This window comes from Pteropus medius, unplaced genomic scaffold, assembly GCF_902729225.1.
Source record: "Pteropus medius unplaced genomic scaffold, Ma_sr-lr_union100, whole genome shotgun sequence".
Lineage (NCBI taxonomy): Eukaryota > Metazoa > Chordata > Mammalia > Chiroptera > Pteropodidae > Pteropus > Pteropus medius.
In genome coordinates, this window is record NW_024354499.1 from 6,706,670 (window position 1) to 6,719,858 (window position 13,189).

The following is a 13,189-nucleotide window of genomic DNA, read 5'->3' on the forward strand; positions in this document are numbered from 1 at the left end:
AGAAAGTAATTTGGATGTTTTCTGATTTTTCCTCTTTCTTGTGTTAAATTATTAAAATAATCATTTTTCTTTCATTCTTCAGAAGAATGTTTTCCTCATCTTGTGCTGCAGAATCTTCTTATAAGCCCCAGATTGGTTTCTCGAATAGAGAGCCAACCAAATCCAGATTTGACATGAAAAGAGTCCATTGAGCATTTGGGAGCAGGTAGAAACTCTTCTAGAATCTAAATCTGGAAGGTAGGTTGAACAGACTCTGCCCATGTTTTGGACCTAGCAAGTATTAATCTTGTGTATTTTTGTAGAACCGAGGTAGGACTTTCCCTTGTCCCTAATGTCCATTTCTCTATGAGCATATAATTTTTTGATCCGAGAAGGAATATGAGAAACAACAGCTCCTTGAACCCTCTTCCTTCAGAACTAGGGGTCTGAAAACACAGCTCAGGTGCCAATACCTATCCCTTCCCTGTCTTCTACTTGTCCCTTCATCTTGGCGTTGTAGCCTCCCAGGTCAAGGTACTCTCAGTGGGGAAGAGGATAGGATGAATATGCTCTTCTGGTCACCTCAGAAAACAGTGACTTGCCCTGGATGCTGCAACACCTTTTTCCTCACCTTAGCAGCAGAAAGTGCTTTTATCAGTTTGCTAGGGCCGCCAAAACAAAGTACCACAGGCTGAGTGGCTTAAATAACAGAAACTTACTGTCTTATGCTCCTTGGTAAACTTCTGGCAACCCAGTGGAAGTTGCCCCCGACACACTGGCAGACATTCAGCTATTAACCCTAGTGCCCAAAGCTGTTGGCAGGTTTCAAATTTTATCTACTTTGCCGAGTATCATATTGCAAGCAAAAATCCTGAAGAGACTTTGTCAGGGGTGATCAACTGACCGCCAGCTTAAATGAAGTGCAGGTCGTCTGTATTTGTTGATAAACGAGTGCTCCCAGAGTCTATGCCATTGCACCTCTACCAAACTCTTGTTGAGAAGTGTCTTAATGTCCTCCTGGGGTTACCTACCGAATCCTGAATAATGACTAGGGGTCATTTTCCACTTAGAAAGGTGTTTCTCCTGGACAAAATAAATCTAGATAAACTAAAGGAATGTGAAAAATGAAGGAGAGATGGGATGATTGGGGGAATTGAGCAGCTGATTTCTCTGTCATGAACTAGGCAAAAACCGGGGCAAGCAACTCTTCCCAACCTTCACGTGGGGGTGAGCAGTTGAGCAGTGAGCAAATCATAAGGTGAAGTTTTGACTAATTATACAATAATTATCTACTCTTTTAACTTGAAAGAATATTTATCATGCTTTCCCCTCATTGGAAAGAACATCCTCTGACTTGGTAACGCTCAAACTACATTAAGCAGAGAGAAAAGCAGAAATTAGACCTCGTTCTTATGCAGAGAACAGTTCTGTAATGAGCTGTCTGATCCTGCTCCATTCTTCTGAGCCACGCGGCCTTCCCAGAGGACAGACGCCTGATATGCTAAACAATGTGCTGGTGCTAGTCTCCCTGGTGAGGGCTAATTACACACTGTGCCTCAGGAACTCAGGAATCAGGAACGAAGCAGTCATTCTCTTGCCTGACTCCTCACCCACTCCCGTGCTGCATTCCCCACCAAAGGACTTCTGTGTCCCTGTTCCTCATCTGTACATTACTCTCTCTGAGTTCTGTGGTCCTTTCCTCTCTGTGTTATATGGAGAATTCCCAAGTGGACCCTCCAGTGGCATTGATGTTATTGCACCCACTATAACGCAGAGGTCTATTATGAATTGCATTCCGATATTTCTCTTCTGAAAGCAGTTGCTATGTATGCATCATCCATGCAGACAGTAGCTAATCAATGGCTGCTGAGGAAGGAAGAGGTATTATACAAGAAATGATTCTCTTCTAGTAATCCATAGTAATGGAGACTGAAAGAAGAATCACTTCTTTTTCTACCTTAATTGCATTAATTCTCCCCACTTGTCAAATTTTATTTGTTGGAGATTTCATTAGATGCCTCCTTGGGAAATTAGAAAGTTATGGATTGCAATGACTTCTATAATCAAACGGAGATTCTGTTCTCAGTTTCAATTGCAGGGGCAGGAGATGAGCAGAAGTTAAACACAGGCTTTTACGAAATCAATCAGGAATCTTTATTGATTGATCAGAATTCCGATAGTTTATTGACCTTTATTCTGAAACAGTGTCTGCCTTGAAGCTACGGAATGCCAAGTAAGAAAAAATCCATGAAATTATCTTTGAAAATGGGTTTCTAGTTCAAAGAAATCTTCAGATATGAATGACCTCATTCTCCTTGCTTCTTTTGCAAACTGAGTATTTGTAGAGGCGTATTTTGGTTGTCACAGTGACTTGGGGGAGCTGCTGGCATTTAGATGTGAGGGCTAAGACTCTGGATGTCCTGCAATAAATGGTGCAGTCCTGCACAAAGAAATATTGTCCCACCCTCCAGTAATTTTTTATTGTCTCTCCAGATAGTCATGCAGGTAAAAAACCTGCTTATAATTAGCCAAATCCAGAATCTAGCTTTGCTATTTATATAAATAAAGTGAATTCATTTCCTGCTAGTTAACACAACACGAATTTATTAATTTATAGTCCTAGAAGTCAGAAGTCTGAAATGGGTTTTGCTGGTCTAAAATCAAGGTGTCAGCAGGGCTGGCATTTCTTCTAGACACTCTAGGGGAGAGTCTGGTCTCTCACCTTTTCCAGCTTCTGTGGACTGCCTACATTGCTTAGCTCATGGCCATTTCTTCCATTTTCAAAGCCAACAGCATAGCACCTTCAGATGTCTCTCTGGTGTTGACCCTCCTGCCCCCCACTTTCACTTACGAGGATTGTGATTGCACTGGGTTCACCCAGATAGTACAGGACAATCTCCCCATCTCAAGATCCTTAACTTAATCCCATCTGCAAAGTCCCTTATACCACATAAGCTCACAATCAGTTTCCAGGGATTGGACATCTTTGGGAGACCATTACTCTGCCTACAATGTAGAGTATTTTTGAACTTAAAAAAATATCCTGAATTTTCTAGGAACCTAACTACCATATAAATAAATAAAGATTGTATTTTATTCATTACCAATAACTGATCCTCATTTAAGAACATCATGTCAAGGATAGCAGCATGGTTCGCGGTATTTGGGTTGCAAAAAGAAAGAAAAAAAAAACCCCACTACTATATCTGCTTGCCTCTGTTGCTGTCAGATTCTCTTCATTCTAAACAAAGGTATAAGCATAGCATATCATCCTGTATCCTAATGTTGTATGCCTGAATGTTTCCATATTGAAATACATTTTATTTTATTATAAATTGCTTTTCTCTTCTTTTTGATAACATAGTTAGGATTTTATATTGATTTTGATTTCTTTCATTGAAAATACGTGTATAGGTAGGTTAAATATCGATAAATTTTATTTCTGTACAGTAAATATTATTTAAAAAGTATGGCATTGAGTTCGATGTGTGCTTCTCAGATTCATCTGAGACTACTCTCAATTGGAGAAGTCTGTTTTCTCCTGGCCACGCTATCATGTAGGCATTGGATTTCACTCCTTTTAGTCTCCTTCAAAACCTCACTGAACCTATTCTTGCTAAGGGCATCAAGCAGTGCCCCCTTGCCTTAGTCTACAGTTCTGGTAAGCACGCCACCCCCAAGATCATCAAGTTCACTGAAGGAAGGTTGCTGAAGGAAGACTTTTGGAAAACTGTTTTTCTCATAGCAAGATTTCAAGCAACCCTATGGAGTCTGAGTGCTTCTGGTAAGACCTCTACCCTGTCCCTTCCTTATCACTATGGGATGCCTCAATGTCCAATAGCAAGGAGGAAGCTCTAGTTAGGAACATTGTGGGCTTTCTTCTTAATGATCACCAGAGTCAGTACCATCTCTCCTTACTTCTCTGTACCTCTAACCACCGCCAGAGGTCTGAGCTTCTTCACTTAACAGTTACCATGCTGGCTCTTATCTCCAGCATGGCTCCAAACATGTCCCTAGTCTGATGCACCCTCCCACCCTCCCAACTTTATGGAACACACAGTCTGTCATCGACAAAATCCTCACCCTCTTCTTCAAGGGCTCCCTACACCTTTTCTGCTACCTAAAATGTGGCTGTTTCAGGATATTACCTCCACCACTGCAATCGTCCCAGGTGGTGGCTGTTCTTCCACACTCAAAATCTTTGTTTCTATACTCATCAGCATCACAAATTTCTCTCTCTCAGATTCTTATCACCATAGATTTTGGAGGAGGGGCAGATGTACTCGCTGCTCCACACCTCTACTTTCAGACCATTCCTTCTTCCGCTTTTAGACCCTGGCCTCTTTGAAACATATAACATGGGACTATGCCACCTGCTACCCTTGTTGCAGCCATCTGCTGGTTCATCTATCGCTTCTTCCTTCTCATCCATTGGTGATTTTAGCCCCGGCTCACTGTCTTCCTCCCCACTCTTGCTTCTCTCTTCTCTTTCAGTGACCATTAAATCCACATAAATGATCAATCCAACTTCCTGACTCATTTCTCTGACTTCCTTACCATTTGCCTCTGGCTTCCCACTCTTACAGGGGATCCTTACCTGGACTCTTCATCACTAGTAATTACATCATTTTCAAAATTTTGACATCAAGCCTCTTACTCTCTATCACTTCTTATCTTTTCGGTTCATGCCGTCTGGCACTCCAAGTCCAGCAATTCTTAATGTTCATCAGGATCCCCAGTCCACTGATCTTACTACTTTTATCCATCACCCCTCACACCCTTGCTTCTCTGTTCAACCAGATTCGATTCTACAGTCCATCGCTATAACCACTCCTTGCATATACCCTTACTCCACTTTCTTTCCTCTCTCTATTTCACTCATCTTACAAAATCTCAATTCTTGCCTTCTCTAAGCCTACATTATAGAAAAACACATATTATGTTAATTGCTCTCTAAGTTCTCTTGTCGATTCATAAATCTCGACTGGCCCTTCCACATTGCTTAACAGTCTTAAAGTACTTTCTAGTCGCTTTACTCTCCAACTCCACAACATCCTTATTTCATAGCTTTTCCTCTCTTCTCAGCCTCAGACGCCTTCTCCTTCCTTACTTTCAACTGACGACCTTGATTTTCATTTCACTGGTAACACAGAAGCAATCAAAATTAACTATGTAATGTTATTATTAAATCCACCAGCCTGTCTTCACCTCTACCCATATGTCCATTGTTCCTATAGCTATAGTGTATTGTCTCATTTCCTTCCAAAAACGAACCCTGGAGCCATCCCCATTTGCTCACTCAAAATCTTTGTCCCTATACTCATCAGCATCATAAATTTCTCTCTCTCAGATTCTTATCACAATGCAAACATGCTGTAAATTCTTCTGCTTAAAAAAATTTCTTCCTTAACCTAATGCTCCTTCTGCCTACTATACTTTTCCTCTTCTCCCATTTATAACTCCTCTTTTCCCCTCACAGTCTTCTGTAGGCTCATCCCAGTCGCTTCCCACCACTTTATTGATGCTACCTTTGTCAAGGTCAGTGTTGATCTCATCTTGTCATATCCAGTAGTCCAGTCTTACTCCTCATCTCACTTTACCTCTCAATAGCTTATGATACAGCAGGTACTTCCTTCTTCCTGAAAGGCTTTCTTATTTAGCTTCCAGAACACCTCACTTACTAGTTCTGTTAGCTCATTGGCTATTCCTTCTTGGTCATATTTGCTAGTTCCTACTCCTCTTCCTGATTATGGAGTTCTCTAGGGCTCAATAAGTGGCAATCTTCTCTATCTCACTCTTTTCCTTAGGTGATAGTATACAGCTCTATGGTTTTAGGTAAATACTAATACTGTTGCATTAGATTTCTAGCCCTTAACATTCTTCCTGAACTCCAGATTTAAAAATCAACTGTCGGTCCAAAGGAGACATACAGATACATGAAAAGGTACATGAAAAGATGCTCAACATCATTAGTCACAGGGAAATGCAAATTAAAATCATAGTGAGATATCACATCACACTTGTTAGAATAGCTATTATCAAGAAGACAAGAAATAAGTGTTGGTGAGGATGTGGAGCAAAGGGAGCCCTTATGTATTGTCAGTGGGAATGTAAATTGGTGCAGCTACTATAAAAAACAGTATGGAGTTTCCTCAAAAAATCAAAATTAGAACAACCATATGATCCAGCAATCCCACTTCTGGGTATTTATCCAAAGAAAATGAAAACAATAATTCAAAAAGATATATGTCCTCTAATGTTCATTGCAGCATCATTTACAATAGCTAAGATATGGAAACAAACTAAGTGTCCTTCGATGGATGAATGGGTAGAGAAGATATGGTACATTTTACAATGGAATACTATTCAGCTACCAGAAAATGAAATTTTGCCATTTGCAGCAACATGGGCATTTTGCTAAGTGAAATAAGTCAGACAGAGAAACACAAATACTGTATGATCTCATTTATATGTGGAATTGAAAAAACAAAACCAAAAAATCCCTCAAACTCATAAATCTAGAGAACAGATTGGTGGTTGCCAGAGGTGAGGCATGGAGAGGGGAGTGAAATGGGTGAAAGGGATCAAGAGGTAGAAACTTTTGGTTATCAAATAAATAAGTCATAGGGATATAATGCACAGCATAGGAAATACAGTCCATAATATAATAACTTTGTACAGTGACAGATGGGTAGTAGACTTATGGTGATCATTTCTTAAGGTATGTAGCATCGGATCAGTAGGTTGTACACCCAAAACTAATTTGATATTTTATGTTAATTATAATTTTTAAAAAATCAACTGTTGGTCTAATATCTACATTTGTCTGTTTGCTGCCTATCTTGAAATTATTAGGGCCCAAATCACTCCTGATTTCTGCTCCTGAATTTATTTCTTCCCCATTCTTCTCCAGCTTAGTAAATAGAATCACCATTCTCCCGGTTGCTCAGCCTCAAGCCTAGGAGTGATTCTCAGTTGCCCTTTTCCTCTTCTATCCCATAGTTATTCCATCCGCAAACCATTTGGCTTTACTTTCAAAACATATATCAAATCTGATCATTGTTCACCACCTCTATTACTGTATCTTGGTTTAAGCCACTGTAATCTCTCTCTATAGGAGAGGTCTATCTGGTCACCCTTATTCCACTTTTGCTTCCCTACTGCCTTCTCCACACAACAGGCAGATGACCTTTTAAAAGTGTAGATAAGGTCATGTCATTTCTCTTCTCATTAACTTCTAGTGGCTTCTCATCACACATAGAATGAAAACCAAACTTATCTTGCTGTGACAGAAAATTTTAATGATCACGAAATATTCATTTGCTCTCCCACATTTTCCAGAGCCCTTGCAGTTGGGCCAGACCACCTGACTAGTTCTTGCTAATGGATTGTGAGGAGAAGTGATGTGTAGCACCTCCGGCCTGGGGTAGGTTAAAGCTCCTATGTGACTCTCAGCATTTTCTTCCTTTACTGCAGCAACTAAGGAGCTCAGGTTGAGGTGGCTGAGCCATGAGATGGAAATAGCCTACAATCAAGCAATGTTTTCAGGGAGCTTCCCAGGAGAGAAACTGGACCTGCAATGGACTTAGAGTGAGTGATGAATAAACTTTTGTGTATTAAGTCATTGGGATTTCGGGGTTTGCTTGTTACTGTGGCGTATCATCACCTACACTGACTAATACATGTGATCTATATGGCCTTCTTCTCTAACCTCATTAGCTTCTCTCCCATAACACTGCAATCCAATGATACCCAGGTTTTATTGCTAAACCCAGTCCTACCTCAGGGCCTTTATTCTAGCTGTCCTTTCTATCTAGAAAGTCCCTGCCCAAGATTATCACATGGCAGACTCCATCATATTATTGAGATTTTTGTTCAGATGTTACCTCCTCAGAAAGGGCTTTTCTGATCTCCTTATTTAGTTTGCTTTTACTTTCCACCACTCTCTATCCCCTTACCCTCTTCATCACAACATTTAACAGTACTAAAAATGATATATTTTTAGTTTATTTGCTTACTGTGTATATACATATATATTTGCTTATTGTGTGTGTGTGTGTGTGTGTGTGTTGTTCTTTGTGGTATCCTTAAGGACTAGAATGTGCCTGGCATATAGATGACATGTAGATTGATTGCATTAATGACTCCAATTATTTATTCTCCATGTATTCTTGCCCTTTGCTAGGACTGTTTGCAGTCCTTATCACTACAGAGGTAGAATCTGCTTCCTCAAACTTGAACCTGGTCTATTCTGAGGACTTGTTTTGGCTAGTGGAGTTATTAGTAAATGTGACACAAGTACGAACTTGAAAAAGTGCTTACATGTGTCTGCTTGCCTTTTGTTACCACCGTTACCACTACCATGAAGACATACCTTGGCTAGTCTATAGAAAGATGAAAAACACGTGGAGCAGAGTTGAGCTGTCCCAGTCATCTCTGCTGAGAGCAGCTGAGAGCAGCTGGCAGCTGGCTGGCCCCAGACATGAGAATGAGCCAGCCATGATTCAGACCTTGTAATAATCCAGTCCAAATCAGCTGAATGCTGCAGACTAATGAACTAAACAATAATTTATTGTCATATGCCACTGGTGTCTTATGGTTGTTTGTTGTACAGCATCATTGTGGCAGTGGATAACTGATAAACCAGGGGCTCGATAAATAGCCATGGAATGTCTACAGTGGATATGTTGATGTTTTACAGTGGGTATGAAGATGTTCCTTATCTTGTTGTGTTCCTGATTTTACCATCTATCCATCCATTTTTCCCAGTTAGTAAACTGAGAAAAGCTTCAACAACGTTCCCTCATTTATTTCCAACTCTTATTCCTTTCCAAACAGCAAATGGCCTGATAAATTGATAAATCCTACAATTGCACACCGAAATCTCTGGAACCTGTTTTTCCCAGTCCTTTAGTTCTGATACTATTTTACCTCAATAGTATAATAATTTTCTAATTAGAATCCCTACCAGTAGTTTCTTCCTACTCTAGAGCATCTTCCCCACTTCTATTTATTTTATTAACTTCGAAAAATATGTATTTATAGTTAGATAAAACACTGAGGGATCACTTTGAAAAACTTCTCCCCCAAATCGCTTTGAAAAACGTCTAGGAAATAATTTTTACAAAAAAGAAAAGAAAAGAAACATAACTTTTTAAGGTATACAAAAGGAAAAACAATAATAAAAAACAACAAAAGCAAATATACTTCAGCCTATTGGTTCTTAACTGTCTAGATAATTATTATTCTTCATATAATATCAAATATTAAGATTATTAAACATAAAAGAAAGTGGATTCAACATGATTCCTATGGTAATGTCACTTACTCACTTGCTCTCGAGTTTGAAATAAAGGGTGGACTGACAGTGAAAATTTCTGTAATTCTCAGCCTATCTTGCTTACGCCACAGCTTGCAGTGAACTTCTGTTACTGAGGCTTTATTAATAGTTGGGATCGTAATAAATTACCAGAGTGCTTATGAGTTGTGGTTTTACGTTTCTTCCATTTTCTTTTCATTTTATCCAAGAATAAATTTTTAATGTGATGAATGACAAGTATAAATGAAAAACATTGGTTCCTCCAATGGATCATACTTTCTCCTGCCTGGGGTTTTCATATATGCAGTAGTAGCTTGTCTAGAACTCTTCCCACCCCACCCAACCTCACTCCTAATTAGCTGGATTGTGTTTGGTTTCAAATAATAACAACAAAAAAATCTGTTTATCAAGCACTTATAGAAATAGAAGTTTTATTGTTTTTCATAACAAGAAAGCCAAAGCAAGGTAGTTTCAGGCTGGTATGTGGGTCAATGAAGCACTTGGGCTTCCAGGCTCTTTCTAACTTTTTGATCCACAATCCTTAGTGGGTGGAGGTTGTTCTCAGAGATAAAATACGCTGCTGCCTTCCAGGTCTCTTGCCCTTATTCTAGAGTAAAAAGAAGGGGGAACAGCAAAAAGTAAAACAGTATTTCTCCTTGTGGTCATTGCCATTTTTATTCAAGAAGAGAAGCTTGACCTAGAGACTTTCTCTAGAAAGACTTCTTTTAGGTGAAGACTTCCATTTGCACCTTGCACTTTGTCATATGGCCAATGGTCCCTTTAATGACAGCTGAGACATTGAGAGTGTCTCTTGTAGAGGATGGCAAAGGAGAAGGGGGGCTGTAAATGGCTTTTGTGTAGCCAATCCAGTGTCTGCCACACTGCTCGCCCTAATTATACTTCTTCCTTAGATCTTTGCCCAAAACCATTCAGAAAAATTGAATTTTTATATACTCTCATAACATTAATATTCTTGAATAGCTCTTAACTGTTTGCAATTATACATTGATTTGAATAATCATTGGAATAATATCTTATTAATATCTGTTTGAGGGCAGAAATCAGGCTTGATTCTTACTATCGTATTTATAGAGGTATTGGCTCTATAAATATTTAGATCAACATCGCAGCATGAAGGAGTTCGGTGTTAGTAGAACATGACAATTAACATGTTAAAAGCAAAGTGGTGATGAAAATAAAACTTACCAAACTCAATTTGTATTAACAATAACTTGTTAGAAACCAGTAATAGATAATAGTTTTTTTAAACCAGTAATATATGATTTTGTATACATAATGATTTTTTTACTTTTATTTATTTTTTATTATTTATTATTATTTATGCCTACAGCACCTGGTCTTCCTAGGTGGTCTCCTAGCCAAGTACCAACCAGGCCCAACCCTGCTTAGCTTCCGAGATTAGACATCAGGCTTGTTCAGGGTGGCATGGCCATAGACCATGGACCATGGCTCTACTGGGGTGTGAACCCAGGACCTTCTGTGTGTAAAGCAGACGTGCTAACTGCTACAATTTGGAACCATGTCCAATATAATGATTTTTTTTTAAACCACAAAGAAAGATTTATTTATATTTCTTCTTTAATAGTATCCACTTATTTGCCTCATTTGTATTGTTTATGGGAGGGGAAAGTCCGGAAAAATTAAAACTTAATGTTTTAAAGATAAACTTTAATTTTTTAAAAATTGCAACGTTTATTTTTTCCCTCTACGTTGTTAATTAAATAAACATGAGGTCCTTAAATAAACAGTTTTATTAATCACAGTCCTGTTAAAAGTCTTAGAAAATGCACCCCAAGCTGAAAAAGTCTGCGCTGCTATAGTTTACTTATTGGTTGCATTTTCCTGGATTTTGTCAAAATCTGTGTCTGCCTCTGAGGATGTGTCTCTCCTGGGACACTGCATACTGTGGCAGATAAAAGGATGGAACATTGAGGCTCAGTTTCTCCCATGCCCTTCCTGGGGCTGGTTTTTGCATTCATTGCCCTCAGGAGTGTGCGGCTGGGGTTCTTTCCCTGCTTTTATATCATTGGCTGGGGAGGTTCCTCAACAGAGGGTGAAATCTGTAAACTACTGCATAGACCTCACTCCCACTGGTTTTCTGAATCAGAAACTTACTGTTATTTTTTTTCTTTTGCTTCGCTCAACTTTAAGCAAAAGGAGGTATAATGAAACCAATTTTACTATAGGCTAATAGATATAAACAAGAGTTAAGTTCCTACCTCAATGTTACAATGAAACAGACTTTGAACAAAAACAATGTTATTGGAGCACCTGCTGTACTATTGTGTGCTAACTAAACAGAGAGAAAGTAGGAAGCCATGTCTTCTAGGAAATGGATCGGAAGAAAAGCTCACCAAAGTTTATTTATTTCAGCAACACAGAATAAATTAAATTACTGATGAATTAAAGATTTAGGAAAAACTTCTTAAACTATAAAAGCAATTGAAATTGTTTGTCCATGTTTATTTACTTCTGAGTTGAGGAAGGCCTCTCTAAGCATAACACCCAAGGGAGAAACCATAAAAGAAAAAGTGGATGGATTTAACTATAAAAAATAATTAAATTTAAGGTAATCGCTGAAAAAGAAATTAAAATTTTAACCAGAAACATGGGAAAATATTTGCAGCATGTGACAGTCAAAAGGTTATATCCTTAATATACAATTTCTGCAATTCAATATTTAAAAATCTCCTAAGATCATGAATATTTCACAAAAAGTGAAATATAAAGGAATAATAAATATAACCTCATTAGTAAGAAATGAAAACATAAATAATATTTTAAATCTTTTAAATTGGAAAAGATGTTTCTGAAACTGTTAGGAATATGGGGAGAGGAACACTCCTATATGATGAGTCTATATATTCTGATTCATACTGCTAAATTGCTAAAGCTTTCTGAAGACCAATTTAGCAGAACAAAGCCAAAGCCTTAAAATTTCCAGCACTCCGAACAGACTTTTCTTCTAAGAATTTATCCTAATAATTATGCAGAAGTGCAAGTTTAGCTAAAACATATTGATCACAAATTACATATTGTAGCGAAAGCTAGAAACAACTGCAAAATCCCAGGATGAGGGATTATTTAAATTATGATACTTTGTAGCTCCTATAGAGCATTTAATTACAGGAAATCTCTCTTACTTTATTACGTTAAATTCTAAAAATTGTAATATTTCATAAGACTATGATTACATAAAATATTCTTTAAATTCTAAAAATTGTAATATTTCATAAGACTATGATTACATAAAATATTCTTTAGGGAAAAAGTCCTGTATTGAAATAATTCCTAAGAATTGACAATAGTGGTGTTTGGGCAGTGAGATGAGGGTTGATTTTGCTTTCGTTTTTTTATTATACTCTTTTTGTTTATGTGTGTGAGGCCCTAATTTTCCTTAATGAAAATGTAATACTTAACAGTTTTAAAAGTACACTAAAAGTAATCAGAAGGGAATTTGCCCTTGTGCAGATAACATTCAATAGTAAGTTATTTTTCTTAAAAAAATAGCTTAAGTATACCTTAAATTTACACAATGTTATTTGTCAAATACATTCATTTTTTTTTAAAGCCTAAATTTATAATTAAATAAAGAGCCTTAAAGAATCTTTTCAGGACCCTTCTGACTCATCTGCTTAATGAGAATCATGATTCTTAATATTGCAGTGTAAATCTACTCTTGGATTGTTTTATACATGACAGCTTTCAGTTTTTGTCTGCTCCAACTCCATTTTTTGGTCAGTGACATTTATTGAAGTCATGCTATTTTCAAAATGCCAATGAGGTGTTGTGAGAAAATGAAGTTAAGAAATTTTTAATCTAGGTGTAGAGAGAAAGGGAGAAAGGAAAGATATGGATGAGTAAAAAAGG

The 13,189-nt window shown here is 37.9% G+C and overlaps 1 protein-coding gene and 1 pseudogene across 1 annotated transcript in view; both read right to left on the minus strand.

The window, feature by feature from the left end:
• Nucleotides 1-13,189, minus strand: part of TACR1 (tachykinin receptor 1) — a 224,216-nt gene that overhangs the window by 115,515 nt on the left and 95,512 nt on the right. The gene's annotated exons all lie outside the window — the stretch shown is intronic.
• LOC120594684 (uncharacterized) lies at nt 10,641-10,756 on the minus strand (annotated as a pseudogene).